A 24458-nucleotide genomic window follows, 5' to 3' on the forward strand; every position below is an offset into this window, starting at 1 on the left:
ACACACACAGTGACAGAAGCTTGTAACTCACTCATACACACACAGTGACAGAAGTTTGTAACTTACTCATACAAACCGTGAGAGCAGGTTGTTACTCACTCATACACACACAGTAACAGCAGGTTGTAACTCACTCATACACACACAGTAACAGCAGGTTGTAACTCACTCATACACACACAGTAACAGCAGGTTGTAACTCACTCATACACACACAGTAACAGAAGGTTGTAACTCACTCATACACACACAGTGACAGAAGGTTGTAACTCACTCATACACACACAGTAACAGAAGGTTGTAACTCACTCATACACACACAGTGACAGAAGGTTGTAACTCACTCATACACACACAGTGACAGAAGGTTGTAACTCACTCATACACACACAGTGACAGAAGGTTGTAACTCACTCATACACACACAGTGACAGAAGGTTGTAACTCACTCACACACACAGTGACAGAAGGTTGTAACTCACTCACACACACAGTGACAGAAGGTTGTAACTCACTCATACACACACAGTGACAGAAGGTTGTAACTCACTCATACACACAGTAACAGCAGGTTGTAACTCACTCATACACACACAGTAACAGCAGGTTGTAACTCACTCATATACACACAGTGACAGAAGGTTGTAACTCACTCATACACACACAGTAACAGCAGGTTGTAACTCACTCCTACTCACACAGTAACAGCAGGTTGTAACTCACTCATACACACACAGTAACAGCAGGTTGTAACTCACTCATACACACACAGTAACAGCAGGTTGTAACTCACTCATACACACACAGTAACAGCAGGTTGTAACTCACTCCTACTCACACAGTAACAGCAGGTTGTAACTCACTCCTACTCACACAGTAACAGCAGGTTGTAACTCACTCATACACACACAGTAACAGCAGGTTGTAACTCACTCATACACACACACACAGTAACAGCAGGTTGTAACTCACTCATACACACACACAGAGACAGAAGGTTGTAACTCACTCATACACACACAGTAACAGCAGGTTGTAACTCACTCATACACAAACACAGAGACAGAAGGTTGTAACTCACTCATACACACACAGTAACAGCAGGTTGTAACTCACTCATACACACACACAGAGACAGAAGGTTGTAACTCACTCATACACACAGTAACAGCAGGTTGTAACTCACTCATACACACACACAGTGACAGAAGGTTGTAACTCACTCATACACACACAGTAACAGCAGGTTGTAACTCACTCATACACACACACAGTGACAGAAGGTTGTAACTCACTCATACACACACACAGTGACAGAAGGTTGTAACTCACTCACACACACACAGCGACAGCAGGTTGTAACTCACTCATACACACACAGTGACAGAAGGTTGTAACTCACTCATACACACACAGTAACAGCAGGTTGTAACTCACTCATACACACACAGTAACAGCAGGTTGTAACTCACTCATACACACACAGTAACAGCAGGTTGTAACTCACTCATACACACACACAGTGACAGAAGGTTGTAACTCACTCACACACACACAGCGACAGCAGGTTGTAACTCACTCATACACACACACAGTGACAGAAGGTTGTAACTCACTCACACACACACAGCGACAGCAGGTTGTAACTCACTCATACACACACAGTGACAGAAGGTTGTAACTCACTCACACACACACAGCGACAGCAGGTTGTAACTCACTCATACACACACAGTGACAGAAGGTTGTAACTCACTCATACACACACAGTGACAGAAGGTTGTAACTCACTCATACACACACAGTGACAGAAGCTTGTAACTCACTCACACACACACAGTGACAGCAGGTTGTAACTCACTCATACACATAGTAACAGCAGGTTGTAACTCACTCATACACACACAGTAACAGCAGGTTGTAACTCACTCATACACACACAGTGACAGACGTTTGTAACTCACTCATACACACACAGTGACAGAAGGTTGTAACTCACTCATACACACAGCGACAGAAGGTTGTAACTCACTCATACACACACAGTAACAGCAGGTTGTAACTCACTCATACACACACAGTAACAGCAGGTTGTAACTCACTCATACACACACAGTAACAGCAGGTTGTAACTCACTCATACACACACAGAGACAGAAGGTTGTAACTCACTCATACACACACACAGCGACAGAAGGTTGTAACTCACTCATACACACACAGTGACAGAAGGTTGTAACTCACTCATACACAAAGTGACAGAAGTTTGTAACTTACTCATACACACACAGTGACAAAAGGTTGTAACTCACTCATACACACACAGCGACAGAAGGTTGTAACTCACTCATACACACACAGTGACAAAAGGTTGTAACTCACTCATACACACACAGCGACAAAAGGTTGTAACTCACTCATACACACACAGCGACAGAAGGTTGTAACTCACTCATACACACACAGTGACAGAAGGTTGTAACTCACTCATACACACACAGTGACAGAAGGTTGTAACTCACTCATACACAAAGTGACAGAAGTTTGTAACTCACTCATACACACACAGTGACAAAAGGTTGTAACTCACTCATACACACACAGCGACAGAAGGTTGTAACTCACTCATACACACACAGTGACAGAAGGTTGTAACTCACTCATACACACACAGTGACAGAAGGTTGTAACTCACTCATACACACACAGTGACAGAAGCTTGTAACTCACTCATACACACACAGTGACAGAAGGTTGTAACTCACTCATACACAAAGTGACAGAAGTTTGTAACTTACTCATACACACACAGTGACAAAAGGTTGTAACTCACTCATACACACACAGCGACAGAAGGTTGTAACTCACTCATACACACACAGAGACAGAAGGTTGTAACTCACTCATACACACACACAGCGACAGAAGGTTGTAACTCACTCATACACACACAGTGACAGAAGGTTGTAACTCACTCATACACAAAGTGACAGAAGTTTGTAACTTACTCATACACACACAGTGACAAAAGGTTGTAACTCACTCACACACACACAGCGACAGCAGGTTGTAACTCACTCATACACACACAGCAACAAAAGGTTGTAACTCACTCATACACACACAGTGACAGCAGGTTGTAACTCACTCATACACACACAGCGACAGCAGGTTGTAACTCACTCATACACACATAGTGAAAGAAGGTTGTAACTCACTCATACACACACAGCAACAAAAGGTTGTAACTCACTCATACACACAGTTGCAGAAGGTTGTAACTCACTCATACACACAGCGACAGAAGGTTGTAACTCACTCATACACACACAGCGACAGAAGGTTGTAACTCACTCATACACACACAGCGACAGCAGGTTGTAACTCACTCACACACACACAGCGACAGCAGGTTGTAACTCACTCATACACACACAGTGACAGAAGCTTGTAACTCACTCACACACACACACACAGCAACAGCTGGTTGTAACTCACTCATACACACACAGTGACAGAAGGTTGTAACTCACTCATACACACACATTGACAGAAGGTTGTAACTCACTCATACACACACAGTGACAGAAGGTTGTAACTCACTCATACACACACAGTGACAGCAAGTTGTAACTCACTCATACACACACAGTGACAGAAGTTTGTAACTTACTCATACAAACCGTGAGAGCAGGTTGTTACTCACTCATACCCACATAGTGACAGAAGGTGGTAACTCACTCATACACACACAGTGACAGCAGGTTGTAACTCACTCATACACACACACACACACACAGTGACAGAAGGTTGTAACTCACTCATACACACACAGTGTCAGAAGGTTGTAACTCACTCATACACACACAGTGACAGAAGGTTGTAACTCACTCATACACACACAGTGACAGAAGGTTGTAACTCACTCATACACACACAGTGAGAGAAGGTTGTAACTCACTCATACACACACAGTGACAGAAGGTTGTAACTCACTCATACACACACAGTGAGAGAAGGTTGTAACTCACTCATACACACACAGTGACAGAAGGTTGTAACTCACTCATACACACACAGTGAGAGAAGGTTGTAACTCACTCATACACACACAGTGACAGAAGGTTGTAACTCACTCATACACACACAGTGAGAGAAGGTTGTAACTCACTCATACACACACAGTGACAGAAGGTTGTAACTCACTCATACACACAGTGACAGTCTCAGAAGGTTGTAACTCACTCATACACACACAGTGACAGAAGGTTGTAACTCACACATACACACACACAGTGACAGCAGGTTGTAACTCACTCATACACATAGTAACAGCAGGTTGTAACTCACTCATACACACACAGAGAGACAGAAGGTTGTAACTCACTCATACACACACAGTGACAGAAGGTTGTAACTCACTCATACACACAGCGACAGAAGGTTGTAACTCACTCATACACACACAGTAACAGCAGGTTGTAACTCACTCATACACACACAGTAACAGCAGGTTGTAACTCACTCATACACACAATGACAGACAGTTGTAACTCACTCATACACACACAGTGACAGAAGGTTGTAACTCACTCATACACACAGCGACAGAAGGTTGTAACTCACTCATACACACACAGTAACAGCAGGTTGTAACTCACTCATACACACACAGTAACAGCAGGTTGTAACTCACTCATACACACACAGTAACAGCAGGTTGTAACTCACTCATACACACACAGTAACAGCAGGTTGTAACTCACTCATACACACACACAGAGACAGAAGGTTGTAACTCACTCATACACACACACAGCGACAGAAGGTTGTAACTCACTCATACACACACAGTGACAGAAGGTTGTAACTCACTCATACACAAAGTGACAGAAGTTTGTAACTTACTCATACACACACAGTGACAAAAGGTTGTAACTCACTCATACACACATAGTGAAAGAAGGTTGTAACTCACTCATACACACACAGCAACAAAAGGTTGTAACTCACTCATACACACAGTTGCAGAAGGTTGTAACTCACTCATACACACAGCGACAGAAGGTTGTAACTCACTCATACTCACACAGCGACAGAAGGTTGTAACTCACTCATACACACACAGCGACAGAAGGTTGTAACTCACTCATACACACACAGTGACAGCAGGTTGTAACTCACTTATACACACACAGCGACAGCAGGTTGTAACTCACTCACACACACACAGCGACAGCAGGTTGTAACTCACTCACACACACACAGCGACAGCAGGTTGTAACTCACTCACACACACACAGCGACAGCAGGTTGTAACTCACTCATACACACATAGTGAAAGAAGGTTGTAACTCACTCATACACACACAGCAACAAAAGGTTGTAACTCACTCATACACACAGTTGCAGAAGGTTGTAACTCACTCATACACACAGCGACAGAAGGTTGTAACTCACTCATACACACACAGCGACAGAAGGTTGTAACTCACTCATACACACACAGCGACAGAAGGTTGTAACTCACTCATACACACACAGTGACAGCAGGTTGTAACTCACTCATACACACACAGCGACAGCAGGTTGTAACTCACTCACACACACACAGCGACAGCAGGTTGTAACTCACTCATACACACACAGTGACAGAAGCTTGTAACTCACTCACACACACACACACAGCAACAGCTGGTTGTAACTCACTCATACACACACAGTGACAGAAGGTTGTAACTCACTCATACACACACATTGACAGAAGGTTGTAACTCACTCATACACACACAGTGACAGAAGGTTGTAACTCACTCATACACACACAGTGACAGCAAGTTGTAACTCACTCATACACACACAGTGACAGAAGTTTGTAACTTACTCATACAAACCGTGAGAGCAGGTTGTTACTCACTCATACCCACATAGTGACAGAAGGTGGTAACTCACTCATACACACACAGTGACAGCAGGTTGTAACTCACTCATACACACACAGTGACAGAAGGTTGTAACTCACTCATACACACACAGTGACAGCAGGTTGTAACTCACTCATACACACACAGTAACAGCAGGTTGTAACTCACTCATACACACACAGAGACAGAAGGTTGTAACTCACTCATACACACAGTGACAGTCTCAGAAGGTTGTAACACACTCATACACACACAGTGACAGAAGGTTGTAACGCACTCATACACATACACAGAGACAGAAGGTTGTAACTCACTCATACACACACAGTAACAGCAGGTTGTAACTCACTCATACACACACAGTAACAGCAGGTTGTAACTCACTCATACACACACAGTAACAGCAGGTTGTAACTCACTCATACACACACAGTGTCAGAAGGTTGTAACTCACTCATACACACACAGTGACAGAAGGTTGTAACTCACTCATACACACACAGTGTCAGAAGGTTGTAACTCACTCATACACACACAGTGACAGCAGGTTGTAACTCACTCACACACACACAGTGACAGAAGGTTGTAACTCACTCATACACACACAGTGACAGAAGGTTGTAACTCACTCATACACACACAGTAACAGCAGGTTGTAACTCACTCATACACACACAGTGACAGAAGGTTGTAACTCACTCATACACACACAGTGACAGAAGGTTGTAACTCACTCATACACACAGTAACAGCAGGTTGTAACTCACTCATACACACACAGAGACAGAAGGTTGTAACTCACTCATACACACAGTGACAGTCTCAGAAGGTTGTAACTCACTCATACACACACAGTGACAGAAGGTTGTAACTCACTCATACACACACAGTGACAGAAGGTTGTAACTCACTCATACACACACAGTGACAGAAGGTTGTAACTCACTCATACACACACACAGAGACAGAAGGTTGTAACTCACTCATACACACACAGTGTCAGAAGGTTGTAACTCACTCATACACACACAGTGACAGAAGGTTGTAACTCACTCATACACACACAGTGACAGAAGGTTGTAACTCACTCATACACACACAGTGACAGAAGGTTGTAACTCACTCATACACACACAGTGACAGAAGGTTGTAACTCACTCATACACACACAGTGACAGAAGGTTGTAACTCACTCATACACACACAGTAACAGAAGGTTGTAACTCACTCATACACACACATTGACAGAAGGTTGTAACTCACTCATACACACACAGTGACAGAAGGTTGTAACTCACTCATACACACACAGTGACAGAAGGTTGTAACTCACTCATACACACACAGTGACAGAAGGTTGTAACTCACTCATACACACACAGTAACAGAAGGTTGTAACTCACTCATACACACACAGTGACAGAAGGTTGTAACTCACTCATACACACACAGTGACAGAAGGTTGTAACTCACTCATACACACACAGTGACAGAAGGTTGTAACTCACTCATACACACACAGTGACAGAAGGTTGTAACTCACTCACACACACACAGTGACAGCAGGTTGTAACTCACTCATACACACACAGCGACAGAAGGTTGTAACTCACTCATACACACAGTGACAGAAGGTTGTAACGCACTCATACACACACAGTGACAGCAGGTTGTAACTCACTCACACACACACAGTGACAGAAGGTTGTAACTCACTCATACACACACAGTAACAGCAGGTTGTAACTCACTCATACACATACACAGAGACAGAAGGTTGTAACTCACTCATACACACACAGTGACAGAAGGTTGTAACTCACTCATACACACACAGTGACAGAAGGTTGTAACTCACTCATACACACACAGTGACAGCAGGTTGTAACTCACTCATACACACAGTGGCAGAAGGCTGTAACTCACTCATACACACACAGTAACAGAAGGTTGTAACTCACTCATACACACAGTGGCAGAAGGCTGTAACTCACTCATACACACACAGTAACAGAAGGTGGTAACTCACTCATACACACACAGTAACAGCAGGTTGTAACTCACTCATACACACACAGTAACAGCAGGTTGTAACTCACTCATACACACACAGTAACAGCAGGTTGTAACTCACTCATACACACACAGTAACAGCAGGTTGTAACTCACTCATACACACACAGTAACAGCAGGTTGTAACTCACTCATACACACACACAGAGACAGAAGGTTGTAACTCACTCATACCCACACAGTGACAGAAGGTTGTAACTCACTCATACACACACAGTGACAGAAGGTTGTAACTCACTCATACACACACAGTAACAGCAGGTTGTAACTCACTCATACACACACAGTGACAGAAGGTTGTAACTCACTCATACACACACACAGAGACAGAAGGTTGTAACTCACTCATACCCACACAGTGACAGAAGGTTGTAACTCACTCATACACACAGTGGCAGAAGGCTGTAACTCACTCATACACACACAGTAACAGCAGGTTGTAACTCACTCATACACACACAGTGACAGAAGGTTGTAACTCACTCACACACACACAGTGACAGAAGGTTGTAACTCACTCATACACACACAGTGACAGAAGGTTGTAACTCACTCATACACACACAGTGACAGCAGGTTGTAACTCACTCATACACACACAGTGACAGCAGGTTGTAACTCACTCATACACACACAGTGACAGAAGGTTGTAACTCACTCATACACACACAGTGACAGCAGGTTGTAACTCACTCATACACACACAGTGACAAAAGTTGGTAACTCACTCATACACACACAGTGACAGACGTTTGTAACTCACTCATACACACACAGTGACAGACGTTTGTAGCTCACTCATACAAACAGTGAGAGCAGGTTGTAACTCACTCATACATACACAGTGACAGAAGGTTGTAACTCACTCATACACACACAGTGACAGAAGGTTGTAACTCACTCATACACACACAGTAACAGCAGGTTGTAACTCACTCATACATACACAGTGACAGAAGGTTGTAACTCACTCATACACACACAGTGACAGAAGGTTGTAACTCACTCATACACACACAGTGACAGCAGGTTGTAACTCACTCATACACACAGTAACAGCAGGTTGTAACTCACTCATACACACACAGTAACAGCAGGTTGTAACTCACTCATACACACACAGCGACAGCAGGTTGTAACTCACTCACACACACACAGCGACAGCAGGTTGTAACTCACTCATACACACACAGTAACAGAAGGTTGTAACTCACTCATACACACACAGTGTCAGAAGGTTGTAACTCACTCATACACACACAGTGTCAGAAGGTTGTAACTCACTCATACACACACAGTGTCAGAAGGTTGTAACTCACTCATACACACACAGTGACAGAAGGTTGTAACTCACTCATACACACACAGTAACAGAAGGTTGTAACTCACTCATACACACACACACAGTGTCAGAAGGTTGTAACTCACTCATACACACACAGTGACAGAAGGTTGTAACTCACTCATACACACACAGTGTCAGAAGGTTGTAACTCACTCATACACACACAGTGACAGAAGGTTGTAACTCACTCATACACACACAGCGACAGCAGGTTGTAACTCACTCACACACACACAGCGACAGCAGGTTGTAACTCACTCATACACACAGTGACAGTCTCAGAAGGTTGTAACACACTCAGACACACACAGTGACCGTCTCAGAAGGTTGTAACTCACTCAGACACACACAGCGACAGAAGGTTGACACAGAGAGAAACATCAAGATCCCTGGCTGACACACAGGCATAGTGAGAGCCCAGACTGTGCCACAGATACACACTGATGATATACCAGGCTGTAGCACAGACACACACTGATGATATACCAGACTGTGGCACAGACACACACTGATGATATACCAGGCTGTAGCACAGGCACACACTGATGATATACCAGGCTGTGACACAGGCACACACTGATGATATACCAGGCTGTAGCACAGACACACACTGATGATATACCAGGCTGTAGCACAGGCACACACTGATGATATACCAGGCTGTAGCACAGACACACACTGATGATATACCAGGCTGTGGCACAGACACACACTGATGATATACCAGGCTGTGGCACAGACACACACTGATGATATACCAGGTTGTGGCACAGACACACACTGATGATATACCAGGTTGTAGCAAAGACACACACTGATATACCAGGCTGTGGCACAGACACACGATGATGTTATACCAGGCTGTGGCACAGACACACACTGATGATATACCAAGCTGTAGCACAGACACTGATGATATACCAGGCTGTAGCACAGACACACACTGATGATATGCCAGGCTGTAGCACAGACACACACTGATGATATACCAGGCTGTAGCACAGGCACACACTGATGATATACCAGGCTGTGGAACAGACACACACTGATGATATACCAGGCTGTGGCACAGACACACACTGATGATATACCAGGTTGTAGCAAAGACACACACTGATATACCAGGCTGTGGCACAGACACACGGTGATGTTATACCAGGCTGTGGCACAGACACACACTGATGATATACCAAGCTGTAGCACAGACACTGATGATATACCAGGCTGTTGCACAGACACACACTGATGATATGCCAGGCTGTAGCACAGACACACACTGATGATATACCAGGCTGTGACACAGGCACACACTGATGATATACCAGGCTGTGGAACAGACACACACTGATGATATACCAGGCTGTGGCACAGACACACACTGATGATATACCAGGCTGTGGCACAGACACACTGATATACCAGGCTGTGGCACAGACACACGATGATGTTATACCAGGCTGTGGCACAGACACACACTGATGATATACCAAGCTGTAGCACAGACACTGATGATATACCAGGCTGTTGCACAGACACACACTGATGATATACCAGACTGTAGCAGTGGCGTCACTAGGGGGGAGGCGGGGCGCACCTGGGTGACACCCTCCAGGGGGTGACACCAAAAAAAAAATTTTTTTTTTTTTTTTTTAAATTTTATTGAAATTCAAAGAAATGCAATGTTGAGATGCATAGATTATTTTATTAGAGGCTGGCATTTGTGAACATTAGTGGGACTGGGGAAGTTGTAGACACACAATTTTTTTGCCCCTTGAGCCAGTGCTGCAATTTCAACAAATAGTTTTCCCGGCTGCTTTTGCTTGTTTGTACTTTGCTCCTCCCCTGCCCAATTTCACTATGAATGTTGTGGGTGTGCCGTGGGGCTTGCAAAGTTGCGCTGCTAGCCTAAACCTGCCTGCCTATCTGTGCTCACTGCTCAGTGACATGCGGCCCAGGGTTGTGCACTGACAGACTTGGAACAGAGTCAGAGAGCAGAATTTTCATAGTTTGCGCGCCTACACCTTTTCTTCAGTGATTTATTTTAGAGTGCTCTGTTTATCTTTCATTTGATGTTCTGCTGAGCCAGGGAGCAGCTCTAGGCATGAGCTTCATAATTAACGCAGAGCAGTTTACATATTTTGTATGTGTGTGTCTGAGTTTTTGTGTGTCTCAGTGTTTTTGTGTGTGTGTCTGAGTGTGTTTCCGAGTGTTTGTGTGTGCATCTGAGTATGTTTTTAAGTGTGTCTGAGTGTTTGTATGTGTGTTTGCCTGTGTTTTTGCGTGTGTCTGCTTTCTGGGGGGGGTGACACCATGACTTACCGCACCGGGTGACACCAACCCTAGTGACGCCACTGGACTGTAGCACAGACACACACTGATGATATACCAGGCTGTGGCACAGACACACACTGATGATATACCAGGCTGTAGCACAGACACACACTGATGATATACCAGCCTGTAGCACAGACACACACTGATGATATACCAGACTGTAGCGCAGACACACACTGATGATATACCAGGCTGTAGCACAGACACACACTGATGATATACCAGACTGTGACACAGACACACACTGATGATATACCAGACTGTGACACAGACACACACTGATGATATACCAGACTGTGACACAGACACACACTGATGATATACCAGACTGTGACACACAGACACACACTGATGATATACCAGACTGTGACACACAGACACACACTGATGATATACCAGACTGTGACACACAGACACACACTGATGATATACCAGACTGTAGCACAGACACACACTGATGATATACCAGACTGTAGCACAGACACACACTGATGATATACCAGGCTGTAGCACAGACACACACTGATGATATACCAGGCTGTGCCACAGACACACACTGATGATATACCCGGCTGTAGCACAGACACACACTGATGATATACCAGGCTGTAGCACAGACACACACTGATGATATAATCTAAGGTAGGATATGAATGTATATGCGGGAAACTTTGTATTTTTCGCTACTATCGTTGGGGGGTAACAAATGAGATTTCCATTAAATAACAGGTTAACAACAATAACAAAAGGAACTTTTACTCATGTCTATGAATAAGCGTCCTGCAGGGACGCGAAACTAGTCAGACAGCTTATGTGTCCCACATACTCCTGCCTTGTACTATATATGCGTGATATACAGCGGATGTAGCTGTGAACTTTTTAACTTTTTCTAAATAAAGGATTTTTGGTTTTAAGGATACCTTGATGCAGTGCCTGCTTTCCTTCGTCCATACTTTTAACTTTTACTCATTACCCATTGAAATTAAGTGGTAGATCTAACCCATTTGAATGTGAAAAACGATACCCATATCATATGGAGGAAGGGTTGTTCGTTTTTGTTGCTGTTTGTTTATAAATACAAACAGTGCAATACAAAGAGAATATATATATTGTCTGTTAAAAAGTATGTAATGAAACAATATACTTTTTTATAAAAAGAAATATAAAAAAGGAATATAAGAAATGTATGATGGGAAATGAATTAAGTTTTGTTTTTATTTTCGTTTATATTTTAGTTAATTTATTGGATGTAATATGTGTCTTATAATAGTTATACTATATATGTAGAATATTATAACTAGAACATTAGTTAACCATGTAAGCAGATTCAGGGCCAACAGGTGTCCCATATTAATTAGAGAACACGCCCCCCTAAGGGGAGGAAAATGTTCATTTCAGTCAGGGAGCAGATATATAAAGCAGGGTTAGTGGTAAGGTGAATAAATGCCTGTGGAAACGGTGTTTTAAACCGAGAAACGCGTTGCAGTTATAGGGGGCCATTGGAATACCCCTGATCCACTTTTTTGTATTGCTGTCTTTTAACTTTGTTTTTAATAAATACCTTTTATGGAAAAAAAAAATTTTGAGTGGCACACCTTCACCTTACCTGCCTGCTATACTGATCAATACATGGGAGACAAACCATTCAAATCTGTATACTCCTGAAATACAGCCTATCTTGGAGTTCTGCATATGGGGTGAGCTGTCACAACTTTCCCTAATCTGCCAGCCTGCTCCTATCAGCACATTAGTGTGCTCAGCCTGAATGTGAGCACCAATTTGGCTATCTACCAAAGCTAATATAATTGTACTCTGAATGATCTGCACATGTAGTACCTGTTTTTGTGTTTTGCTTTATCCCAGCACTACAGCACAAGAAAAATTCCTGTTGTGGGTGAGCTGTTACACCTGTTCTACAGCCTGCACCTACCAGCACATTGGTGTGCTTTTGGAATACGTGAGTATCCATTTGGCTTTATTGCTTACTGTATCCATTTACATTTGATGATACTACTCATGAGGCGCACCTTTGTTCTTCCTTATTATTTGATATACCAGACTGTAGCACAGACACACACTGATGATATACCAGACTGTGACACAGACACACACTGATGATATACCAGACTGTGACACAGACACACACTGATGATATACCAGGCTGTAGCACAGACACACAATGATGATATACCAGGCTGTAGCACAGAAACACACTGATGATATACCAGGCTGTAGCACAGACACACACTGATGATATACCAGGCTGTAGCACAGACACACACTGATGATATACCAGGCTGTGACACAGACACACTGATGATATACCAGGCTGTGACACAGACACACACTGATGATATACCAGGCTGTAGCACAGACACACACTGATGATATACCAGGCTGTGACACAGACACACTGATGATATACCAGGCTGTGACACACAGACACACACTGATGATATACCAGGCTGTAGCACAGACACACACTGATGATATACCAGGCTGTAGCACAGACACACACTGATGATATACCAGACTGTGGCACAGACACACACTGATGATATACCAGGCTGTAGCACAGACACACACTGATGATATACCAGGCTGTGACACAGACACACACTGATGATATACCAGACTGTGACACAGACACACACTGATGATATACCAGACTGTGACACACAGACACACACTGATGATATACCAGACTGTGAAACAGACACACACTGATGATATACCAGACTGTGACACACAGACACACACTGATGATATACCAGACTGTGACACAGACACACACTGATGATATACCAGACTGTAGCACAGACACACACTGATGATATACCAGACTGTGACACACAGACACACACTGATGATATACCAGACTGTGACACAGACACACACTGATGATATACCAGGCTGTAGCACAGACACACACTGATGATATACCAGACTGTGACACAGACACACACTGATGATATACCAGACTGTAGCACAGACACACACTGATGATATACCAGACTGTAGCACAGACACACACTGATGATATACCAGGCTGTAGCACAGACACACACTGATGATATACCATACTGTAGCACAGACACACACTGATGATATACCAGACTGTAGCACAGACACACACTGATGATATACCAGACTGTAGCACAGACACACACTGATGATATACCAGGCTGTAGCACAGACACACACTGATGATATACCAGACTGTAGCACAGACACACACTGATGATATACCAGGTTGTAGCACAGACACACACTGATGATATACCAGGCTGTAGCACAGACACACACTGATGATATACCAGGCTGTAGCACAGACACACACTGATGATATACCAGGCTGTAGCACAGACACACACTGATGATATACCGGGCTGTAGCACAGACACACACTGATGATATACCAGACTGTAGCACAGACACACACTGATGATATACCAGACTGTAGCACAGACCCACACTGATGATATACCAGACTGTAGCACAGACCCACACTGATGATATACCAGGCTGTAGCACAGACACACACTGATGACATACCAGGCTGTAGCACAGACACACACTGATGACATACCAGGCTGTAGCACAGACACACACTGATGACATACCAGACTGTGACACACAGACACACACTGATGATATACCAGACTGTGACACACAGACACACACTGATGATATACCAGACTGTGACACACAGACACACACTGATGATATACCAGACTGTGACACACAGACACACACTGATGATATACCAGACTGTGACACAGACACACACTGATGATATACCAGACTGTGACACACAGACACACACTGATGATATACCAGACTGTGACACAGACACACACTGATGATATACCAGACTGTAGCACAGACACACACTGATGATATACCAGACTGTGACACACAGACACACACTGATGATATACCAGACTGTGACACAGACACACACTGATGATATACCAGGCTGTAGTACAGACACACAATGATGATATACCAGGCTGTAGCACAGACACACACTGATGATATAACAGGCTGTAGCACAGACACACACTGATGATATACCAGGCTGTAGCACAGACACACACTGATGATATACCCGGCTGTGGCACAGACACACACTGATGATATACCAGACTGTGACACACAGACACACACTGATGATATACCAGACTGTAGCACAGACACACACTGATGATATACCAGACTGTAGCACAGACACACACTGATGATATACCAGGCTGTAGTACAGACACACACTGATGATATACCAGGCTGTAGCACAGACACACACTGATGATATACCAGGCTGTAGCACAGACACGCACTGATGATATACCAGGCTGTAGCACAGACACACACTGATGATATACCCGGCTGTAGCACAGACACACACTGATGATATACCCGGCTGTGGCACAGACACACACTGATGATATACCATACTGTGAGACAGACACACACTGATGATATACCAGGCTGTAGCACAGACACACACTGATGATATACCAGGCTGTAGCACAGACACACACTGATGATATACCAGGCTGTAGCACAGACACACACTGATGATATACCAGGCTGTAGCACAGACACACACTGATGATATACCAGGCTGTAGCACAGACACACACTGATGATATACCAGGCTGTAGCACAGACACACACTGATGATATACCAGGCTGTGACACAGACACACACTGATGATATACCAGACTGTAGCACAGACACACACTGATGATATACCAGACTGTAGCACAGACTGATGATATACCAGGTGTTCAGCTATACTTTTGTTAAGAGTTAGGACGTCACACAACTCACTGAAACGGTTAACATGTTGCACAGAGACAAAGTTGTGTATTCATCTGTATTTATTTCTTCAAATCCTCACCAGTAAAAGCAGCATCTCCCTTTTATTCCTGTACTAACTTGTTGTGTTTAGTCTGTAAGGTATTTGTATCTTACCACAAGTCTCTACCTTTGTACCCAGCGCTCTACATAAATAAATAAATAATAATAAAAGCTGAGTACGTTTTATTTATCTTGCGAGGGTAAATACAAATTCTCCCTTTTTTCTACACACAGCGGCTTGCAGCCCCTGGAGACTTTACTCACAGCCGTATACTGACCATTTAATATAAACGTTAGTCATTATGGCGAATAAGTCAGTGCGCAGGGAATGAATCAAGGTGTAAGTTCTCCTTTTTTCACTGGCTGTCTGTGGATAATCCCTAAATAACTTCATACCCCTCCTCATGTGTGTGTACATTTGGAAAGTTCCTATTGTGAATTTGGAAGGGTCTTTTTTTTTTTTTCTCAACTACACTCAAATTTATTTTATTTTTGTGTTTATCTTTTAGTTCTATGCATCAATTAACCCATTGTCTGCTGATGTCAGTATTGCCGTCTCTGCCCAGCAAATGTGTACATTATTTATCATAACAAAGTGATGGAAAACAAAATGTTCTACATATTATTTTACAATATTTAAAGTGTGAACTATGTGATGTACTTAGTGTATAACAACTATTTTACTCACAAACTCCCTGCAACAGTAACTTCATCTGGAGCAACACGCATTAACCTGCTTCATATCAGTACACAAATGTCACATGTACAGTAATAATTACACTAAGGCTCAACAAAGCCAACGTCAGCAGACAGTGCGGGCTCTTGCCCTAGAATGTCTGTCTCCTGACCGCAGGCTTTTTTACATACATTTATATACAAACAACTTACAATGACTCCTGTCTGCTTCCCAGGTCTCCTAGCAGCTTCTGAGTTATGTAAAGGTCATGAAACAATAAATGCCAGATAAAGATAACCCTGTGCAGATGTAGTTTACTGGGACTATTTAGGGTCAGTAGAAATTAGTTTCTAGACTAACAATCTCACAGTATTTAATATCTCTATAACCCTATTTCAGCCAGTTATGGTATTAATTGTTTGTAAAAACCATAAAATGACCAAGGAAGCAACAGGGGATCTAAATATGTTATTAATAATAATAATATACAGTTAATTATAATTGCAGATTAGTTATATTGCACTCAGCCATCCCCACCTATAGCATGAGAGGATAAAAATAGATCTGGTTATTAGAAATAAACATAGTTACCTTTTGCAGGACATTTGTGGGAACAGTTTATTAGATGTGATCTGGGACTTTCGCGGGTCTGGAAGTGATGCGCTACAGAACTTTCCCAGCTAAGTGACTTCTATAGGGTACTATGCTCCAGCTCTAGGGGGCTCTGCTGTAAGCGGTCTGTAGAAGGGGGCTCTGTTCCAGATTTAGCGTAATCTTGGTTCAGCTCTAAGAAGCTTTGCTATATGGGTTCTGCTGTAAAGTGCTCTGCTATAGGAGACTGTGCTGTAAAGTGCTCTGCTATAGGAGAATGCGGTAAAGTGCTCTGCTATAGGAGAATGCTGTAAAGTGCTCTGCTATAGGAGAATAAAGTACTCTGCCATAGGAGGTTCTGCTGTAAAGTGCTGTGCTAGAGTAGAATGTGCTGTTAAGTGCTCTGCTATAGGAGACTGTGCTGTAAAGTGCTCTGCTATAGGAGACTGTGCTGTAAAGAGCTCTGCTATAGGAGAATGCTGTAAAGTGCTCTGCTATAGGAGAATAAAGTACTCTGCCATAGGAGGTTCTGCTGTAAAGTGCTCTGCTAGAGTAGAATGTGCTGTTAAGTGCTCTGCTATAGGAGGCTCTGCAAGAAAAGACTGCAAGTATCTCTACTATAGAGGCTCTACCATATGCACTGCTCCAGCACTAAGGGAGGCTGCTATAGGGGACATTTTTCAGCACTTAATTACTCTGATTCACTTATATGTGATACAACTTTGAAGTTGCTCTGCTATTGGTGGTTCCTCTGTACAGGGCAGTGTTGTAGATTTTATGCAGCACTAACTACAGGTTGACCCTCTGCAACAGCCCAGACACCCTGTCATAGATCAGCGGGCCGCTCAGTTATAAATCTGAGGGGCCCTATATTACTTTTGGGGCCCTGCTAGAGATATTAAATGCTCTGCTAGCTGCAGAGGAAAATCTGCCAAATAGATGAGTGGGTTCTCCAACAGCTGTAAATGAGGTCTCTAGCAGCTGTAAGTGGTTTCGCCAACAGATCAGAACAGGGGTATCCAATAGATTTTTGTGGGGGTCTCCAACAGATCACAGCTGGGGTATCCAATAGATTTTTGTGGGGGTCTCCAACAGATCACAGCTGGGGTATCCAATAGATCAGAGTGAGGGTCTCCAACAGATCACAGAGGGTTTTCCAGTAGATTTGTCTGGGGTCTCCTGGAGTCCTGAGAACCCTGTGCTTTTGTTCTGCAGGGAGTTTCCAGCAGCACTGAGGACACTCTGCTATAGGCTCTTCCCTAGCTTAGAGTACTTAGCCAAAGCTCCAGCTGCAACTCCAGTGACCAGGGCAGAGCAAGCCGAGCCGCCCCCTCCCATACACTAGTGTGATGTAATCAGACTCACATCTGAATTCCCAGATCCAGCCTCGCCCAAAGGAGGAGCAACGTCCCTAACACAACAAAAGCCAGCATGGTGATCAGACTTAGCTTAACCCCCTGTATGCTGTTCTACAGTGTGACAGAGCCAGCATGGTGATCAGACTTAGCTTAACCCCCTGTATGCTGTTCTACAGTGTGACAGAGCCAGCATGGTGATCAGACCTAGCTTAACCCCCTATATGCTGTTCTACAGTGTGACAGAGCCAGCATGGTGATCACACCTAGCTTAACCCCCTGTATGCTGTTCTACAGTGTGACAGAGCCAGCATGGTGATCAGACCTAGCTTAACCCCCTGTATGCTGTTCTACAGTGTGACAGAGCCAGCATGGTGATCAGACCTAGCTTAACCCCCTGTATGCTGTTCTACAGTGTGACAGAGCCAGCATGGTGATCAGACTTAGCTTAACCCCCTGTATGCTGTTCTACAGTGTGACAGAGCCAGCATGGTGATCAGACTTAGCTTAACCCCCTGTATGCTGTTCTACAGTGTGACAGAGCCAGCATGGTGATCAGACTTAGCTTAACCCCCTGTATGCTGTTCTACAGTGTGACAGAGCCAGCATGGTGATCAGACCTAGCTTAACCCCCTATATGCAGTTCTACAGTGTGACAGAGCCAGCATGGTGATCAGACCTAGCTTAACCCCCTGTATGCTGTTCTACAGTGTGACAGAGCCAGCATGGTGATCAGACTTAGCTTAACCCCCTGTATGCTGTTCTACAGTGTGACAGAGCCAGCATGGTGATCACACCTAGCTTAACCCCCTGTATGCTGTTCTACAGTGTGACAGAGCCAGCATGGTGATCACACCTAGCTTAACCCCCTGTATGCTGTTCTACAGTGTGACAGAGCCAGCATGGTGATCAGAGCTACCGTAGTGGCTGAGGATGAAGCTATTTTCATTCTCTGTCTGACTCAACAAATGGTTAAAGAACACGTAATTACCCGACACCCCTTCCTTCCCTGCAGCATAGCCTTTAGCTTTTATTAGAGGGAAGTTGTAATGTATCAAACATCATACAAAGATGGTAAATACAAACCAAAGATGTAAATAAAATCCATTTAATATAATGAAGTGTAAAATAACCATTGCTTTTATTCAGATTTACAGTTCCACAAAGTGAGGCTGGTCGTAAACTGCAGGATTAGGGTAAAATCTATTTAAAGGGATATGGAGCTCAGAATGTGATTCCCAATAAATAGTTAATTATGCATAATAAAACAAAACAAAAAACTTTCTAGCAAAATGACAGCTTTTAAAACATTATCTTTAAGTCAAATATTTTGCAATGCAGTGGCTCATTTCTGTCATATAATTTAAAAACAATTAACGGGATAGTAAACCCAATGTCATGATTCAGATAGAGAAGCAACTTTCTAATTTGCTCCTATTATCAATTTTTCTTCGGTCTCTTGCTATCTTTATTTGTAAAGCAAGAATGTAAGCTAAGGAGCCGGCCCATTTTTGGTTCAACACCTGGGTTGCACTTGCTGATTGGTGGGTACAGTTTTTTTTCCAACCTTGCATATGAAAGAGGGTGTTTAATAATGTATTACATTTTTTTGTTTGTTTCAATATCAATTTAAACAATTGTAAAGGGACATTACATACATCACATGCTTTGTCCCACAATCCTTAGAGAGGCCAAAAAGCAGATTCTATAACTTAGGTTATCAAATTGCTGCAAACTACATAAAGCAGCTATTTGATTTGCAGCATTTTCAGGTTACAGAATTTGCTTTTCAGCTTCTTTAGCGGTGGTAGGACAAATGCAATTTTTACACAAACATTCTTTAAAGGACCAGTCAACACAGTAGATTTGCATAATCAACACATGCAAGATAACAAGACAATGCAATAGCACTTAGTCTGAACTTTAAATGAGTAGATTTTTTTTCTGACAATTTTAAAAGTTATGTCATTTTCCACTCCCCCTGTACCATGCGACAGCCATCAGCCAATCACAAATGCATATAAGTACCATGTGACAGCCATCAGCCATTCACAAATGCATACACACTTATTCTTGTACATGCTCAGTAGGAGCTGATGACTCAAAACGTGTAAATATAAAAAGACTGTGCACATTTTGTTAATGGAAGTCAATTGGAAAGTTGTTTAAAATGTCGTGATCTATCTGAATAATGAAAGTTTAATTTTGATTGAGTGTCCCTTTAATTCATAGGGAAAGTAAATACCTTGATATTTTTATATAGAATGTTTAGTTATTTGTAATGAAACAACTTTGCAATATATTTGCAATATTTATTTCCCCCCTTTTCATGTTATTTAGCTCTGAGGATTGAGCAATTTCTAATTGGTGGAACATGAAATGCACCTGCTAACCCTGCTACACATCTGTCCTTAATTGCCTTTATCAGAGAACAACTGCAAAACAGTTAATTTTATACTTTATGACCGCAGCTAGCATTGTTGTCTGTGGACTAAAGCCCTGATTGGCTCTTTAAAAAAAGAAAAAGAATTAAAGGGGTGGAGCTTGGCTATTAAAAATAATTGCAGGAAAAATTATGTTAATTTGTTTTAAATATGGTAAAACTTGGCTGTTTTGTCATTCTATAGCAGTGGGTGGTTATCAACTCAAGTAACCTCAAGGTCAGGTGAATTTAGCCGGACTTGTCTAGGGCTCAGTATAAATATATATCTATATCCTTTCAATGGTGTGTGGAGCGGGGGGAACAGAAATGTCTTGTAATTACAAGTTGTTTACTGTCCCTTGAATTAACCTTTTTTTCCTCAAAATGATTTTTGTAATAAAATAATATGATTTTGTAAATGAAAAGCAGAATTCAAACATGAGAAAAATATTTTTTAATTAAAGATGAATCTTTTTAAATTAAAAATTTCCTTTAGTAACTTGCATTGATCTTATTGCTACATTCTATATTACCAATATAGTTGCATATGTATTATAAGGCATTTTGTGTATTCATTTGAGAGGCGTCACCTTATGGGATTTTTTTTTTTTTTTAGGATTTACGGTTAAAAACTCAAGATAACAAAAGGAACTAAATACACAAAATCTGATGCAGATTATTCTAACTTCAGGGACCAAAGAATCATCATTCATAAAAGGGACAACAGGCTGATGAATTTGAGTTGTTAAACTCAAAATGTATTTAATTTTCCGCCATAAAATATGTAATTTTCTATTGTGAAAAGATGCTATGTACTCACTACTACCTGTGCCTGTATTTCCTGTAATTTAAATCTGAAAAATGTAGTTGTTCCACACGCCTCCCACATGCTGCAAAGTGATTGGATGATGTATACAAGCAGGCCTGGATTCATTTAGAATCTTTTTTTGCTGCAGCTACAGGCCCATGCTCCAAAATAGGCGCATGACCACCATTCCATCTAAGGTGTGCGCATGTGCGTGCACACACCTTCTTTAGAGGGAGCGTACAGGACCCATAATATCGCGCAGAGCGCTGGCTTTTTTTTTCAATAGTGCTAAGCAGCGCACACACAACAGGCAGTTTTGTTTTTCTTTGAGGGATTGATGAAAATTTCAGGCAGGAAAAAGCATATACCACCTTTACTTCAGTGCAAGTGGCCTAGTGGCTGATTAACTGACATTCAGAGGGACAGCGTGGGAGCGAGCCAGAGGACTCATACTCACTTATTGGCCACAGCAACATAAATAAGCCAATACACCAGAGGTTAATTTTGCTAACAAACATTTATCATTTTTAACATTGTACATTGCAATATAGTGATTAATTTCTATGACAAATGTCCCTTTTAGTGATCTTCATACATTAAACACAGACTTTACACAATCTCTAAAGCATTATGTGAGATTTGGGAATATCTGTCCCTCAGTGTGTCAGATCATTCTTTGTATAGCATCACCTGTTTTCCTGGCGTAATTTATAGCGCTCAGACATGTTAAAAATATGGCTCTGTGGTAGGGAATAGAAATATGGCTCTGTGGTAGGGGATGTTTACTTTTTTATTCCAAATTCCACACATTCACTTTGTGTGAAGAGGCAGGGTATGCCGTGGAACTGAGACTCTCCCATACATACCTATCATATCAGTGCCTGTTCCAGTTTCTCATCTGTACATAAAAGCACAACTCAGCCAGTCACTTTCCTTGCCCCAACAAACAGAACTTACTAAAAACTGTATTATATGTTTAAATATTTTTAAAACAAAAAAGGTTCTTGTGATTAAAAAATAAAAAAAAATTAAAGGGATATAAAACAGTCTATTTCTATTGTTGTAATAAAAGCACCAAGCAGTGGGTAAAACTTAATAGAAATCATTGCAATGTGTATAATACATAATTTTTAAAGGATTTTACTTTTTTTTTGCACTTCTTTTGTGCAGTGTCCTTTACTTCCTGTCTCAGCCCCACAAGGAGGCTGGGGTCTCTTTAAAAATGCATATCTAGCTTGATGTTAGAAATCTTCTATAGTAACATCAGCTGGTTTACTATTCAGTGAAAGCTAGAGAGAAAGGAAGTCAGTTCTTGCCCATGCTCACAAGAGGGAGAATGCAACCTTAGTTCTAAGCATTCCTGCTAGGCAGTGGTTACTTTTGTTTACTTTGATTTAAGACACACACACATATATATATATATATATATATATATATATATTATATATATATATATATATATATAGAGGAGTAATGTTTTATATGCCTTTAAATGGACTTTAAAGTAATTTATATATAAGCAAAAAAATAAAATAATCTGTATACTAAATGTTTTATAAGCATTTAAACTGTCATTTTGTTGCCAAAATGTGCATTGTTTCGCACTCCATGGATACACCCATTAAAAAAACCTCCTGAGTGTTATCTGGTCTCCTTTGCTTTGATCAATCCAAAACAGATATTAATAAGATACTGAATTTATCAAGCAATCACAGTGTAGCATGCAGGAGGGTAAGTGCTCTTAATTTCATAGAATGCCCTTCAGCCAATCAGGCGGTAGTTGAAAAAAATAATATTTTCAAATGTAATTTACAGCAAAAGCAGGCAAAATAAATAATGAAAGTGCAGTGCAAAGCTGTTCTCACAACATTCGGTCATGTCGATCAGGTCATGGATCGTGGTTTACAGCTAATAGTGACACACAAGCAGGGCCCTTTACCCTCAATGATTTCTGTGTAATGACAATAATAATAATATGAGGGATTCATTTTTGAAGTTGAATGTCCTTAATTAGGTTTATTGTTTTTCACTGCTGAGGCTGCTAGATACACATTTTTTCTTAC

General features: G+C 42.0%; 1 protein-coding gene across 2 annotated transcripts in view; it reads right to left on the reverse strand.

The window, feature by feature from the left end:
• ARAP1 (ArfGAP with RhoGAP domain, ankyrin repeat and PH domain 1) overlaps positions 1-24458 on the reverse strand; it is an 860101-nt gene that overhangs the window by 155054 nt on the left and 680589 nt on the right. The window lies entirely within an intron of this gene.

The sequence above is a fragment of the Bombina bombina genome, chromosome 3 (assembly GCF_027579735.1).
Source record: "Bombina bombina isolate aBomBom1 chromosome 3, aBomBom1.pri, whole genome shotgun sequence".
Lineage (NCBI taxonomy): Eukaryota > Metazoa > Chordata > Amphibia > Anura > Bombinatoridae > Bombina > Bombina bombina.